The sequence below is a fragment of the Vigna unguiculata genome, unplaced genomic scaffold (genome assembly GCF_004118075.2).
Source record: "Vigna unguiculata cultivar IT97K-499-35 unplaced genomic scaffold, ASM411807v1 contig_622, whole genome shotgun sequence".
Taxonomy (NCBI): Eukaryota; Viridiplantae; Streptophyta; class Magnoliopsida; order Fabales; family Fabaceae; genus Vigna; species Vigna unguiculata.
In genome coordinates, this window is record NW_021011343.1 from 1 (window position 1) to 15,672 (window position 15,672).

General features: G+C 24.4%; 1 pseudogene; it reads right to left on the reverse strand.

Annotated features, from left to right (window-relative positions):
* Window positions 1–40: 40 nt before the first annotated feature.
* On the reverse strand, window positions 41–2,193 carry LOC114172496 (annotated as a pseudogene).
* Window positions 2,194–15,672: the final 13,479 nt, after the last annotated feature.

The following is a 15,672-nucleotide window of genomic DNA, read 5'->3' on the forward strand; positions in this document are numbered from 1 at the left end:
TTGACAATTGCCATAAGAATGAAGACAAATACAACACAAAAAGAAGAAAATGGATATTTTAACCATTCTTACTCCTAATTAATCACAACAAAATTGTATCTAAGTCGTGCGTAATCATGCTAGCTTAGCCTAACCTCACCAACCTCTACCACAAAATATTTCATTGAGGTTTTGGCTCAACTTTGAGCTTCAAATGTTGGTGTGCAGCCGAGTCGATCTGAGTAACTGTCCGATGTAAGTTCCACTCGGGTCTCTTTGTAAAGTGGGATCCTTGTACCTGTATCCCTAAGTCGATCTACCATGTCATAAAGAAATTCAAAAGTCAGTTTAGATTGCTTGTTTAGCTCCTCCCTGATATGAGGCTGAAGGCTGAACCAGTCTCCCAACAATTTATGAACATGAGAACGAATCATTCTCCATGGCACAGGGTACTTTTCACAAAGTTTCAAGTACTCTATTAGCAGATCAGCCTGGTCTAGTTTTCCATCCACATTGGTTCCTTCACTTTCAGAAACCCATTCGGCAGTTCGAAATCCAGCAAAGAGAGCAGGATTTTCAAGCAGGGTCTCAGCAGAAAGTACCCCTTCAACCTCCGTCTCTTCCAAGCAGTCTCTAACATCATCCATATGCCGTATGTTCCCATTTGCAAGGACTGGGATCCTGACTGCATTTTTCACAGCCCTGATAGCTTTCCAGTCTGCTCGAAATTTCTTCCCATCCTTCTCATCTCTGGTCCTGCCATGAACTGCTAAAAGCATAACAACCAGCCTCTTCAAGCATCCTAGCATACTTCAAAGTGTCTTCTAAATTGGGAAATAGCCTAATCTTGCATGAAACAGGAACCTGGAGGTTTTCAGCTAGTTTTTTCCACTAGAGATTTTACAACAGGAAGGTTATCCATCAAAAATGCACCATAGTTTCCTCGTTTAGCAATGCGCTGCGGACACCTACAAAATCAAATCAAACAAATACACCAAAATTTTATCAAAAGATAAAATCCAAGCATAGTGATGACCAATGACGATCGTTAAAATTGAAACAAGGAAAGTTTTTGTATTTCTAAGGTGATAGTATTCCATCCTATCTATATGGATGATCGCTATCTCTCACTTGAATAATATTTTAATATTATAACTGGCAATACTGTTACAGCCGCAACAGAAATGAGAAAAGCACAATTTTATTCAGAAGGAATCAAAGATTTGACCCAGAGCACGGTGTAGGAATAAGCCAAACCAGATGAATACAGGCCTACAGAGTATTAAATTGTGAGAGGAATTCGAGAGGATCTGCTTCTCTCATTAACCTTACTACTGTCTCTCTACCAAATAAACAAACAAGAATTCCTAGTATGGTAAATACAATAATAAACTTCAGCTTACTTTCCTCCCTGGGAACTTGATTGAATTACACTAACCTCTCCTTTAATTTTTTTAAAAATACACTCCCATCCCTTGAAGCATGAAATGGGGGTAAACTTCTATTCAAACAAAAACATTTCTGGTGGAAAACTATGAATAAAACTACAAGGACATCTTTCGTTTGGATACAACTTACAACTTCAATTTAAAAGGGATTCATGACCACTTCTTCATTCCTTTCCATTTCCTCCTATTCCTATAAACTATGGCTCAAGTGGCTAACACAGGAGGTATTGAAATGAAGCAGATTTGGTGGAAAGAGAATGTAAATATACATTACCCAAGATTAATATCAACATAATCACAATAAGGCTCGACCTTGCGTGCAGCTTCCAACAAAACATTCAGGGTCGTTGGCACAGAATTGAACAAAGAGCGGTCGATCCTCCTGCGGTTTCTCCCAAAAGTCACAACAAAGCAACAATAATAGTATTAACACAATTAGAAAAATGGATGATTGTAATTTATCATACCTTGCAAGTGGTGAATTCTTCGTTCCTGTACTTTCGGTCTCAGAGAAGATGCGGGAATGGAGCATGGGGGTGTAGGCGCCCTGGGCACCGTACTTGCGGCACAGCATTCGAAACGGCAACTCCGAATTGTCAACCATCGGGGCCACAATGAATCTGGGTCGGCCCAACTTGGACCAGTGAGCCCAAGCCCGTTCAGCCCGAGACTCTCCGCATAGACTGCGGGCCGGAAAACCCAAGTGGTGGTGGTGGTGGTCGTCGTGCGGTTGTTCTGCATCGAGAGAAGGTGGGGTTTGGGCCATGAGAGGAGGAGATAGCGCGCAAAAGTATCGGTTGAAAAGGGGAAGGGAATAGGGTTTAGGTTTCATCAATATTCGATGGGTTTTGCGAGCAAACCCATCGCCGCTATCGGATGGTTTCAATACCAATCCACTAAATCATATTTTACATGCCATAATAGGTATGAATTTGATTCTTCTGCTTTTTCAAGCTACTCCACTCGGTAAAATAATATCCGGTCAATTGTAGGTATACATTTTAACAAATACTTTTCCTCCACTCATCATATATATCAATTGTAGAATAATTATTGTTCTTGATTAGAATATGTACTATTTTTTTTTTATCAAAATAAAATATTACAGTATGATATTTGGATTTATATTTTAAGTGATTTTTTTTTCATTTTTTAAAACATATAATTATTTTGATAACTAAACTAAATAAAACTAATGTCATTTCATTGGATTAAATACAATTGCTTAATGAAAAAAAAAAACTAATTTAATTAAGGATGTTTACAAGACGGGTATGTTTCGTGTAATAGTTCTCCACTATTTTACTTGCTGGATAAATATCTGTCACGTATAGTTCTTATATCCATATGGATATCCATTATGTGAATAATATATATATATATATATATATATATATATATATATATATATATATATATATAATATCCATGGATATTTACAAAAAGTAAAATAAAATATTTAACATATTTTAACCATAAATTCAAATAAAATACAATACATAATCATAAATTTCAAACAAAGTCTAAATAATCCATTTAGATAGTGTTTGAATGATAACTTACAAAGAAATGATTTTTTTAAAATCAATTGATAAAAAAATAACTCATTCAAAATCAAACTGTTAATATTTTAATCATGTTTTTTTTAATTTAAATGATAGTATAGCTGGTACGGGGTATCTACAAGTACCGATACTATGATACTAGTTGTACCTGTTCCGTTAACATGTGGATATAAAAAATACTCGTATACGTTAACCATACAAATATCCATCTACAATATTAATTTTCTATCCATTACAAGTTTTATAAGAACATATCCTCAGATATGGTACAAATTTTTTTTCAATCTAACTTTATTTATTATGAGTGTTTATTTCTCTAATACTCCATAATATATATTTTTTCAACTTTTTTTCCTCTATTCCATAACGAGTTTTTCATGATATATTTTTTTACTTAATTCTAAGTCCTCAATATATTATTTATTTTAGTCCGTAATCTAACACATGTAATCCACCAACTACGAACCTCTCCGTTCGTAGCATCTCTCAAGTGTGAGCACGAAACATACGAATCTCCCTGCTTGTATCCCCCACCACGAGAGTAACAAGATATGAACCTCCCCGCTCATATCATCACGTGTTCACACCATCCATGGAACCTACCTGCTCATGGCACAAACATCTCCTTATCCAAGTCCGCATCAATGCGTACAAACAACACACACAAGCCAATACCTACAGCATTATCACTTGGCACATCCTAAGCGCCCTAGGCGAAATTAGTGTGCAGACCGCCTGGCGGGGACCTCCTCGTCGACAAGCGTCAGGCTCTAGTCAGACCCACTGTTTAAGGTCTATCGCCTGGCGGAGCACACCTTGCCGCCAAGCGCCACGCGATGCAAGGACATCCCTACTGGACCTATCGCCTGACAGCCACACCCATGTCGCCAGGCATTATATCAGTAGACGAACTTTACTGGTTTTAGCACCCAAATTAGATTGGCTTACAACCCAAAGTACTTCCAAATTCCAGAAATACAGTCGTCACTCAAAGTTAAATTCTTGGTAATCTACGGCCCTCATATGGTTTAAATGCCTATCATTCATAATTGTCAATTCCCTTATTCAAATCTTATGATTTTACCAAGTACTTTAACATTGCATAATACCTCAATCAAGCTCATGGGAAAGACCACCAATCCAGTACATGAAAATTAGACTACCTGCTACTTCCCTACTGAAATGATGTCAACCTTTCATTCAATATCTTTCACTCAAAGCTACACCAATTTATGATTGATACCTTACCCTAATAGATAATAAGTATCCAAAAATTATAATTCTTTATCCAACAAAACTCCACCTTTTCCCAACACCCGCCAATCTTAGTGACCATCACCATCATTCTTTATTATGTTCACAATACCATGTACACACCAACTCTCACATACTAATAATATATACACCTTCATATTCTTTTAGGTATAGCATTCTGCTTATCACAGTTTAAATTTAATATTCTCGTCCACCTAAATTTATCACAATGACCATACACAACTCTCGACCCCTACAACATCAGAACACCAAGCTGGAAAACCTCCAACTATTGCTTGGCGGAAGATTATGCACCGCCAGGCGACGTAGCAGATTATGGGAACTTCCTAGTTTTTCCCTCTCTGCGAAGAACCCCTACGTTTTCCCAATCCTGTCTCATTATTCCACTAGCTCGAACTCTCACGCACATCCATAAACTAAAAATGCACATATAAAATATGATGAGTAAAATTTTGCAAAAACCATTTCAAGAACATAATTAAAGATTTGAAAAGGATCAAGAAGTTGATAAAACTTTAAAAAACAATTCAAGAAAAGAAAACTAAGTAAAAAAGTGTAAAAATAAGTAATTCAAGAAGTTAATGAAAATGAAGAGTTTTAAAAAATTAGGAAAAGTGAGAAAATAGATTTCAAGAAAAAGAATTTAAAAAACTTTACGAGAAGAACTCAATATGATGAGTAAAATTACAAAAAAAAAAACAATTTCAAGAACATAATTAAAGATTTGAAAAGGATCAAGAAGTTGATAAAAACTTTAAAAAACAATTCAAAAAGTTTAAGAAAATAAAATTCAAGAAAAGAAAACTAAGTAAAAAAGTGTAAAAATAAGTAATTCAAGAAGTTAATGAAAATGAATAGTTTAAAAAATTAGGAAAAGTGAGAAAATAGATTTCAAGAAAAAGAATTTAAAAACTTTACGAGAAGAACCCAATATGATGAGTAAAATTAAAAAAAAAACAATTTCAAGAACATAATTAAAGATTTGAAAAGGATCAAGATGTTGACAAAAACTTTAATTTTTTTTTTGAATAGTTTAAGAAAATAAAATACAAGAAAAGAAAAGTAAAAAAATTGTAAAAATAAGTAAGCCAAGAAGTTAATGAAAATGAAGAGTTTAAAAAAATTAGGAAAAGTGAGAAAATAGATTTCAAGAAAAAGAATTTAAAAATTTTTACAGAAGAACTCAATATGATGAGTAAAATTTTGCAAAAACAATATAAAAAAACATAATTAGAGATTTGAAAAGGATGATAAAGTTGATAAAATTTTTAAAAAAGAATTCAAAAAGTTTAAGAAAATAAAATACAAGAAAAGAAAAGTAAAGAAAGTGTAAAAATAAGTAATTCAAGAAGTTAATGAAAATGAAGAGTTTAAAAAAATTAAGAAAAGTCAGAAAATAGATTTCAAGAAAAAGAATTTAAAAACTTTTAGAGAAGAACTCAATATGATGAGTAAAATTTTACAAAAAAACAATTTCAAGAACATATAATTAAAGATTTGAAAATGATCAAGAAGTTGATAAAAACATTAAAAAAGAGTTCAAAAAGTTTACGAAAATAAAATTCAAGAAAAGAAAAGTAAGTAAAGAAAGTGTAAAAATAAGTAATTCAAGAAGTTGATGAAAATGAAGAGTTTAAAAAAATTAAGAAAAGTGAGAAAATAGATTTCAAGAAAAAGAATTTAAAAACTTTACGAGAAGAACTCAATATGATGAATAAAATTTAGCAAAAAAAATTTCAAGAACATAATTAGAGATTTGAAAAGGATCAAGAAGTTGATAAAAAAATAAAAACAAAAATTAAAAAAGTTTAAGAAAATAAAATACAAGAAAAGAAAAGTAAAAAAAGAGTAAAAATAAGTAATTCAAGAAGTCAACGAAAATGAAGAGTTTAAAAAAATTAAAAAAAGTGAGAAAATAAAATTCAAAATAAAGAATTTAAAAACTTTAAGAAAGGAACTCAATAACATAAGTAAAATTTTGCAAAAACAATTTCAAGAATATCATTAAAGATTTGAAAAGGATCAAGAAGTTGATCAAAACTTTAAAAAACAATTCAAAAAGTTTAAGAAATGAAAATTCAAGAAAAGAAAAATAAGTAAAGAAAGTTTAAAAATAAGTTTTTGAAGAAATTTTTGAAAATGAAGAGTTTAAAAAAGTTAAGAAAAGTGAGAAAATAGAGTTCAAGAAAAAGAATTTAAAAACATTAAAAAGGATTAAAAAATGTGATGATAAAAATTTTACAAAACAAATTTAAAGAAAATATTTGGAGATTTAAAAAGGATCAAGAAGTTCATAACAACTTTAAAAAAGAATTTAAAAAGTTTAAGAAATGAAAATTCAAGTAAAGAAAAATAAATAAATAAAGTATAAAATAAATTCTTGAAGAAGTTTTGAAAATGAAGAGTTTAAAAAAGTTAAGAAAAGTGAGAAAATAGATTTCAAGAAAAAGAATTTAAAAACTTTAAGAGGATAAAAAAATGTGATGATTAAAATTTGACAAAACAAATTTAAAGAAAATGTTTGGAGATTTAAAAGTATCAAGAAGTTGAAAACAACTTTAAAAAAGAATTTAAAAAGTTTAAGAAATGAAAATTCAAGTAAAGAAAAATAAGTAAAGAAAGTGTAAAAATAAGTTCTTGAAGAAGTTTTTGAAAATGAAGAGTTTAAAAAAGTTAAGAAAACTGAGAAAATAGAGTTAAAGAAAAAAAATTTAAAAACTTTAAGAGGATAAAAAAAATGTGATGATTAAAATTTTACAAAACAAATTTAAAGAAAATATTTGGAGATTTAAAAGGATCAAGAAGTTGATAACAACATTAAAAAAAATTTAAAAAGTTTAAGAAATGAAAATTCAAGAAAAGAAAAATAAATAAAGAAAGTGTAAAAATAAGTTCTTGAACAAGTTTTTGAATATGAAGAGTTTAAAAAAGTTAAGAAAAGAGAGAAAATATAGTTCAAGAAAAAGAATTTAAAAACTTCAAGTGAAGAAAAAAAATGTGATGATCAAAATTTTACAAAACAAATTTAAAGAAAATATTTGGAGATTTAAAAGGATCAAGAAGTTGATAACAACTTTAAAAAAGAATTTAAAAAGTTTAAGAAATGAAAATTCAAGAAAAGAAAAAATAAATAAAGTATAAAAATAAGTTATTGAAGAAGTTTTGAAAATGAAGGGTTTAAAAAAGTTAAGAAAAGCTAGAAAATAGAGTTAAGGAAAAAGAATTTAAAAACTTTAAGAGGATAAAAAAATGTGATGATTAAAATTTTACAAAATAAATTTAAAGAAAATATTTGGAGATTTAAAAAGGATCTAGAAGTTGATAACAACTTTAAAAAAGAATTTAAAAAGTTTAAGAAATGAAAATTCAAGAAAAGAAAAATAAATAAAGAAAGTGTAAAAATAAGTTCTTGATGAAGTTTTGAAAATGATGAGTTGAAAAAAGTTAAGAAAAGTGAGAAAATATAGTTCAAGAAAAAGAATTTAAAAACTTTAAGAGGATAAAAAAATGTGATGATTAAAATTTCACAAAACATATTTAAAGAAAATATTTGGAGATTTAAAAAGTATCATGAAGTTGATAACAACTTTAAAAAAGAATTCAAAAAGTTTAAGAAATGAAAATTCAAGAAAAGAAAAATAAGTAAAGAAAGTGTAAAAATAAGTTCTTGAAGAAGTTTTGAAAATGAAGAGTTTAAAAAAGTTAAGAAAAGTGAGAAAATAGAGTTCAAGAAAAAGAATTTAAAAACTTTAAGAGATAAAAAGAATTTGATGATTAAAATTTTACAAAACAAATTTCAAGAAAATATTTGGAGATTTAAAAAGGATCAAGAAGTTGATAACAACTTTAAAAAAGAATTTAAAAAGTTTAAGAAATGAAAATTCAAGAAAAGAAAAATAAATAAAGAAAGTGTAAAAATAAGTTCTTGAAGAAGTTTTGAAAATGAAGAGTTTAAAAAAGTTAAGAAAAGTGAGAAAATATAGTTCAAGAAAAAGAATTTAAAAACTTTAAGAGGATAAAAAAATTTGATGATTAAAATTTTACAAAACAAATTTCAAGAAAATATTTGGAGATTTAAAAGAATCAAGAAGTTGATAACAACTTTAAAAAAGAATTAAAAAGTTTAAGAAATGAAAATTCAAGAAAAGAAAAATAAATAAAGAAAGTGTAAAAATAAGTTCTTGAAGAAGTTTTGAAAATGAAGAGTTGAAAAAAGTTAAGAAAGTGAGAAAATATAGTTCAAGAAAAAGAATTTAAAAACTTTAAGAGGATAAAAAAATGTGATGATTAAAATTTACAAAACAAATTTAAAGAAAATATTTGGAGATTTAAAAAGATCATGAAGTTGATAACAACTTTAAAAAAGAATTAAAAAGTTTAAGAAATGAAAATTCAAGAAAAGAAAAATAAGTAAAGAAAGTGTAAAAATAAGTTCTTGAAGAAGTTTTGAAAATGAAGAGTTTAAAAAAGTTAAGAAAAGTGAGAAAATAGAGTTCAAGAAAAAGAATTAAAAACTTTAAGAGATAAAAAGAATTTCATGATTAAAATTTTACAAAACAAATTTCAAGAAAATATTTGGAGATTTAAAAAGGATCAAGAAGTTGATAACAACTTTAAAAAAGAATTTAAAAGTTTAAGAAATGAAAATTCAAGAAAAAAAAATAAATAAAGAAAGTGTAAAAATAAGTTCTTCAAGAAGTTTTGAAAATGAAGAGTTTAAAAAAGTTAAGAAAAGCTAAAAAAGAATTTAAAAACTTTAAGAGGATAAAAAAATGTGATGATTAAAATTTTACAAAACAAATTTAAAGAAAATATTTGGAGATTTAAAAAGGATCAAGAAGTTGATAACAACTTTAAAAAAGAATTTAAAAAGTTTAAGAAATGAAAATTCAAGAAAAGAAAAATAAATAAAGAAAGTGTAAAAATAAGTTCTTGAACAAGTTTTTGAAAATGAAGAGTTTAAAAAAGTTAAGAAAAGTGAGAAATATAGTTCAAGAAAAAGAATTTAAAAACTTTAAGAGGATAAAAAATGTGATGATTAAAATTTTACAAAACAAATTTAAAGAAAATATTTGGAGATTTAAAAAGGATCAAGAAGTTGATAACAACTTTAAAAAAGAATTTAAAAAGTTTAAGAAATGATAAATTCAAGAAAAGAAAAATAAATAAAGAAAGTGTAAAAATAAGTTCTTGAACAAGTTTTTGAAAATGAAGAGTTTAAAAAAGTTAAGAAAAGTGAGAAAATATAGTTCAAGAAAAAGCATTTAAAAACTTAAGAGGATAAAAAAATGTGATGATTAAAATTTTACAAAACAAATTTAAAGAAAATATTTGGAGATTTAAAAAGGATCAAGAAGTTGATAACAACTTTAAAAAAGAATTTAAAAAGTTTAAGAAATGAAAATTCAAGAAAAGAAAAATAAATAAAGAAAGTGTAAAAATATGTTCTTGAAGAAGTTTTTGAAAATGAAGAGTTTAAAAAAGTTAAGAAAAGTGAGAAAATATAGTTCAAGAATAAAAATTAAAAACTTTAAGAGGATAAAAAAATGTGATGATTAAAATTTTACAAAACAAATTTAAAGAAAATATTTGGAGATTTAAAAAGGATCAAGAAGTTGATAACAACTTTAAAAAAGAATTTAAAAAGTTTAAGAAATGAAAATTCAAGAAAAGAAAAATAATAAAGAAAGTTTAAAAATAAGTTCTTGAAGAAGTTTTGAAAATGAAGAGTTAAAAAAGTTAAGAAAAGTGAGAAAATATAGTTAAGAAAAAGAGTTTAAAAACTTTAAGAGGATAAAAAAATGTGATGATTAAAATTTTACAAAAAAATTTAAAGAAAATATTTGGAGATTTAAAAAGGATCAAGAAGTTGATAACAACTTTAAAAAAGAATTTAAAAAGTTTAAGAAATGAAAATTCAAGAAAAGAAAAATAATAAAGAAAGTGTAAAAATATGTTCTTGAACAAGTTTTGAAAATGAAGAGTTTAAAAAAGTTAAGAAAAGTGAGGAAATATAGTTCAAGAAAAAGAATTTAAAAACTTTAAGAGGATAAAAAAATGTGATGATTAAAATTTTACAAAACAAATTTAAAGAAAATATTTGGAGATTTAAAAAGGATCAAGAAGTTGAAAACAACTTTAAAAAAGAATTTAAAAAGTTTAAGAAATGAAAATTCAAGAAAGAAAAATAAATAAAGAAAGTGTAAAAATAAGTTCTTGAACAAGTTTTTGAAAATGAAGAGTTTAAAAAAGTTAAGAAAAGTGAGAAATATAGTTCAAGAAAAAGAATTTAAAAACTTAAGAGGATAAAAAAATGTGATGATTAAAATTTTACAAAACAAATTTAAAGAAAATATTTGGAGATTTAAAAAGGATCAAGAAGTTGATAATAACTTTAAAAAAGAATTTAAAAAGTTTAAGAAATGAAAATTCAAGAAAAGAAAAATAAATAAAGAAAGTGTAAAAATAGTTCTTGAACAAGTTTTTGAAAATGAAGAGTTTAAAAAAGTTAAGAAAAGTGAGAAAATATAGTTCAAGAAAAAAATTAAAAACTTTAAGAGGATAAAAAAATTGATGATTAAAATTTTACAAAACAAATTTAAAGAAAATATTTGGAGATTTAAAAGGATAAGAAGTTGATAACAACTTTAAAAAGAATTTAAAAAGTTTAAGAAATGAAAATTCAAGAAAAGAAAAATAATAAAGAAAGTTAAAAATAAGTTCTTGAACAAGTTTTTGAAATGAAGAGTTTAAAAAGTTAAGAAAAGTGAGAAAATATAGTTCAAGAAAAAGATTTAAAAACTTAAGAGGATAAAAAAATGTGATGATTAAAATTTTACAAAACAAATTTAAAGAAATATTTGGAGATTTAAAAAGGATCAAGAAGTTGATAACAACTTTAAAAAAGAATTTAAAAAGTTTAAGAAATGAAAATTCAAGAAAAGAAAAATAATAAAGAAAGTGTAAAATAAGTTCTTGAACAAGTTTTTGAAAATGAAGAGTTTAAAAAAGTTAAGAAAAGTGAGAAATATAGTTCAAGAAAAAAATTAAAAACTTTAAGAGGATAAAAAAATGTGATGATTAAAATTTTACAAAACAAATTTAAAGAAAATATTTGGAGATTTAAAAAGGATCAAGAAGTTGATAACAACTTTAAAAAAGAATTTAAAAAGTTTAAGAAATGAAAATTCAAGAAAAGAAAAATAATAAAGAAAGTGTAAAAATAGTTCTTGAACAAGTTTTTGAAATGAAGAGTTTAAAAAGTTAAGAAAAGTGAGAAATATAGTTCAAGAAAAAGAATTAAAAACTTTAAGAGGATAAAAAAATGTGATGATTAAAATTTTACAAAACAAATTTAAAGAAAATATTTGGAGATTTAAAAAGGATCAAGAAGTTGATAACAACTTTAAAAAGAATTTAAAAAGTTTAAGAAATGAAAATTCAAGAAAAGAAAAATAATAAAGAAAGTGTAAAAATAAGTTCTTGAACAAGTTTTTGAAATGAAGAGTTTAAAAAGTTAAGAAAAGTGAGAAATATAGTTCAAGAAAAAAATTTAAAAACTTAAGAGGATAAAAAAATGTGATGATTAAAATTTTACAAAACAAATTTAAAGAAAATATTTGGAGATTTAAAAAGGATCAAGAAGTTGATAACAACTTTAAAAAAGAATTTAAAAAGTTTAAGAAATGAAAATTCAAGAAAAGAAAAATAAATAAAGAAAGTGTAAAAATATGTTCTTGAAGAAGTTTTTGAAAATGAAGAGTTTAAAAAAGTTAAGAAAAGTGAGAAATATAGTTCAAGAAAAAAATTTAAAAACTTTAAGAGGATAAAAAAATGTGATGATTAAAATTTTACAAAACAAATTTAAAGAAAATATTTGGAGATTTAAAAAGGATCAAGAAGTTGATAACAACTTTAAAAAAGAATTTAAAAAGTTTAAGAAATGAAAATTCAAGAAAAGAAAAATAAATAAAGAAAGTGTAAAAATATGTTCTTGAACAAGTTTTTGAAAATGAAGAGTTTAAAAAAGTTAAGAAAAGTGAGAAAATATAGTTCAAGAAAAAGAATTTAAAAACTTTAAGAGGATAAAAAAATGTGATGATTAAAATTTTACAAAACAAATTTAAAGAAAATATTTGGAGATTTAAAAAGGATCAAGAAGTTGATAACAACTTTAAAAAAGAATTTAAAAGTTTAAGAAATGAAAATTCAAGAAAAGAAAAATAAATAAAGAAAGTGTAAAAATAAGTTCTTGAACAAGTTTTTGAAAATGAAGAGTTTAAAAAAGTTAAGAAAAGTGAGAAAATATAGTTCAAGAAAAAAATTTAAAAACTTTAAGAGGATAAAAAAATGTGATGATTAAAATTTTACAAAACAAATTTAAAGAAAATATTTGGAGATTTAAAAAGGATCAAGAAGTTGATAACAACTTTAAAAAAGAATTTAAAAAGTTTAAGAAATGAAAATTCAAGAAAAGAAAAATAAATAAAGAAAGTGTAAAAATAAGTTCTTGAAAAGTTTTTGAAAATGAAGAGTTTAAAAAAGTTAAGAAAAGTGAGAAAATATAGTTCAAGAAAAAGAATTTAAAAACTTTAAGAGGATAAAAAAATGTGATGATTAAAATTTTACAAAACAAATTTAAAGAAAATATTTGGAGATTTAAAAAGGATCAAGAAGTTGATAACAACTTTAAAAAAGAATTTAAAAAGTTTAAGAAATGAAAATTCAAGAAAAGAAAAATAATAAAGAAAGTGTAAAAATAAGTTCTTGAAAAGTTTTTGAAAATGAAGAGTTTAAAAAAGTTAAGAAAAGTGAGAAATATAGTTCAAGAAAAAAATTTAAAAACTTAAGAGGATAAAAAAATGTGATGATTAAAATTTTACAAAACAAATTTAAAGAAAATATTTGGAGATTTAAAAAGGATCAAGAAGTTGATAACAACTTTAAAAAAGAATTTAAAAAGTTTAAGAAATGAAAATTCAAGAAAAGAAAAATAAATAAAGAAAGTGTAAAAATAAGTTCTTGAACAAGTTTTTGAAAATGAAGAGTTTAAAAAGTTAAGAAAAGTGAGAAAATATAGTTCAAGAAAAAAATTTAAAAACTTTAAGAGGATAAAAAAATGTGATGATTAAAATTTTACAAAACAAATTTAAAGAAAATATTTGGAGATTTAAAAAGGATCAAGAAGTTGATAACAACTTTAAAAAAGAATTTAAAAAGTTTAAGAAATGAAAATTCAAGAAAAGAAAAATAAATAAAGAAAGTGTAAAAATAGTTCTTGAACAAGTTTTTGAAAATGAAGAGTTTAAAAAAGTTAAGAAAAGTGAGAAAATATAGTTCAAGAAAAAAATTAAAAACTTTAAGAGGATAAAAAAATGTGATGATTAAAATTTTACAAAACAAATTTAAAGAAAATATTTGGAGATTTAAAAAGGATCAAGAAGTTGATAACAACTTTAAAAAAGAATTTAAAAAGTTTAAGAAATGAAAATTCAAGAAAAGAAAAATAAATAAAGAAAGTGTAAAAATATGTTCTTGAAAAGTTTTTGAAAATGAAGAGTTTAAAAAAGTTAAGAAAAGTGAGAAATATAGTTCAAGAAAAAAATTTAAAAACTTTAAGAGGATAAAAAAATGTGATGATTAAAATTTTACAAAACAAATTTAAAGAAAATATTTGGAGATTTAAAAAGGATCAAGAAGTTGATAACAACTTTAAAAAAAGAATTTAAAAAGTTTAAGAAATGAAAATTCAAGAAAAGAAAAATAAATAAAGAAAGTGTAAAAATAGTTCTTGAACAAGTTTTTGAAAATGAAGAGTTAAAAAAGTTAAGAAAAGTGAGAAAATATAGTTCAAGAAAAAAATTTAAAAACTTTAAGAGGATAAAAAAATGTGATGATTAAAATTTTACAAAACAAATTTAAAGAAAATATTTGGAGAATTAAAAAGGATCAAGAAGTTGATAACAACTTTAAAAAAGAATTTAAAAAGTTTAAGAAATGAAAATTCAAGAAAAGAAAAATAAATAAAGAAAGTGTAAAAATATGTTCTTGAACAAGTTTTGAAAATGAAGAGTTTAAAAAAGTTAAGAAAAGTGAGAAAATATAGTTCAAGAAAAAAATTTAAAAACTTAAGAGGATAAAAAAATGTGATGATTAAAATTTTACAAAACAAATTTAAAGAAAATATTTGGAGATTTAAAAAGGATCAAGAAGTTGATAACAACTTTAAAAAAGAATTTAAAAAGTTTAAGAAATGAAAATTCAAGAAAAGAAAAATAAATAAAGAAGTGTAAAAATAAGTTCTTGAACAAGTTTTTGAAAATGAAGAGTTTAAAAAAGTTAAGAAAAGTGAGAAAATATAGTTCAAGAAAAAATTTAAAAACTTTAAGAGGATAAAAAATGTGATGATTAAAATTTTACAAAAAAATTTAAAGAAAATATTTGGAGATTTAAAAAGGATCAAGAAGTTGATAAAACTTTAAAAAAGAATTTAAAAAGTTTAAGAAATGAAAATTCAAGAAAAGAAAAATAAATAAAGAAAGTGTAAAAATAGTTCTTGAACAAGTTTTTGAAAATGAAGAGTTTAAAAAAGTTAAGAAAAGTGAGAAATATAGTTCAAGAAAAAAGAATTTAAAAACTTTAAGAGGATAAAAAAATTGATGATTAAAATTTACAAAACAAATTTAAAGAAAATATTTGGAGATTTAAAAAGGATCAAGAAGTTGATAACAACTTTAAAAAAGAATTTAAAAAGTTTAAGAAATGAAAATTCAAGAAAAGAAAAATAAATAAAGAAAGTGTAAAAATAAGTTCTTGAACAAGTTTTTGAAAATGAAGAGTTTAAAAAAGTTAAGAAAAGTGAGAAAATATAGTTCAAGAAAAAAATTTAAAAACTTTAAGAGGATAAAAAAATGTGATGATAAAATTTTACAAAACAAATTTAAAGAAAATATTTGGAGATTTAAAAAGGATCAAGAAGTTGATAACAACTTTAAAAAAGAATTTAAAAAGTTTAAGAAATGAAAATTCAAGAAAAGAAAATAATAAAGAAAGTTAAAAATAAGTTCTTGAAGAAGTTTTGAAAATGAAGAGTTTAAAAAAGTTAAGAAAAGTGAGAAAATAAGTTCAAGAAAAAGAATTTAAAAACTTTAAGAGGATAAAAAATGTGATGATTAAAATTTACAAAACAAATTTAAAGAAAATATTTGGAGATTTAAAAAGGATCAAGAAGTTGATAACAACTTTAAAAAAGAATTTAAAAAGTTTAAGAAATGAAAATTCAAGAAAGAAAAATAATAAAGAAAGTGTAAAAATAAGTTCTTGAAGAAGTTTTGAAAATGAAGAGTTTAAAAAAGTTAAGAAAAGTGAGAAAATAGAGTTCAAGAAAAAAAATTTAAAAACTTAAG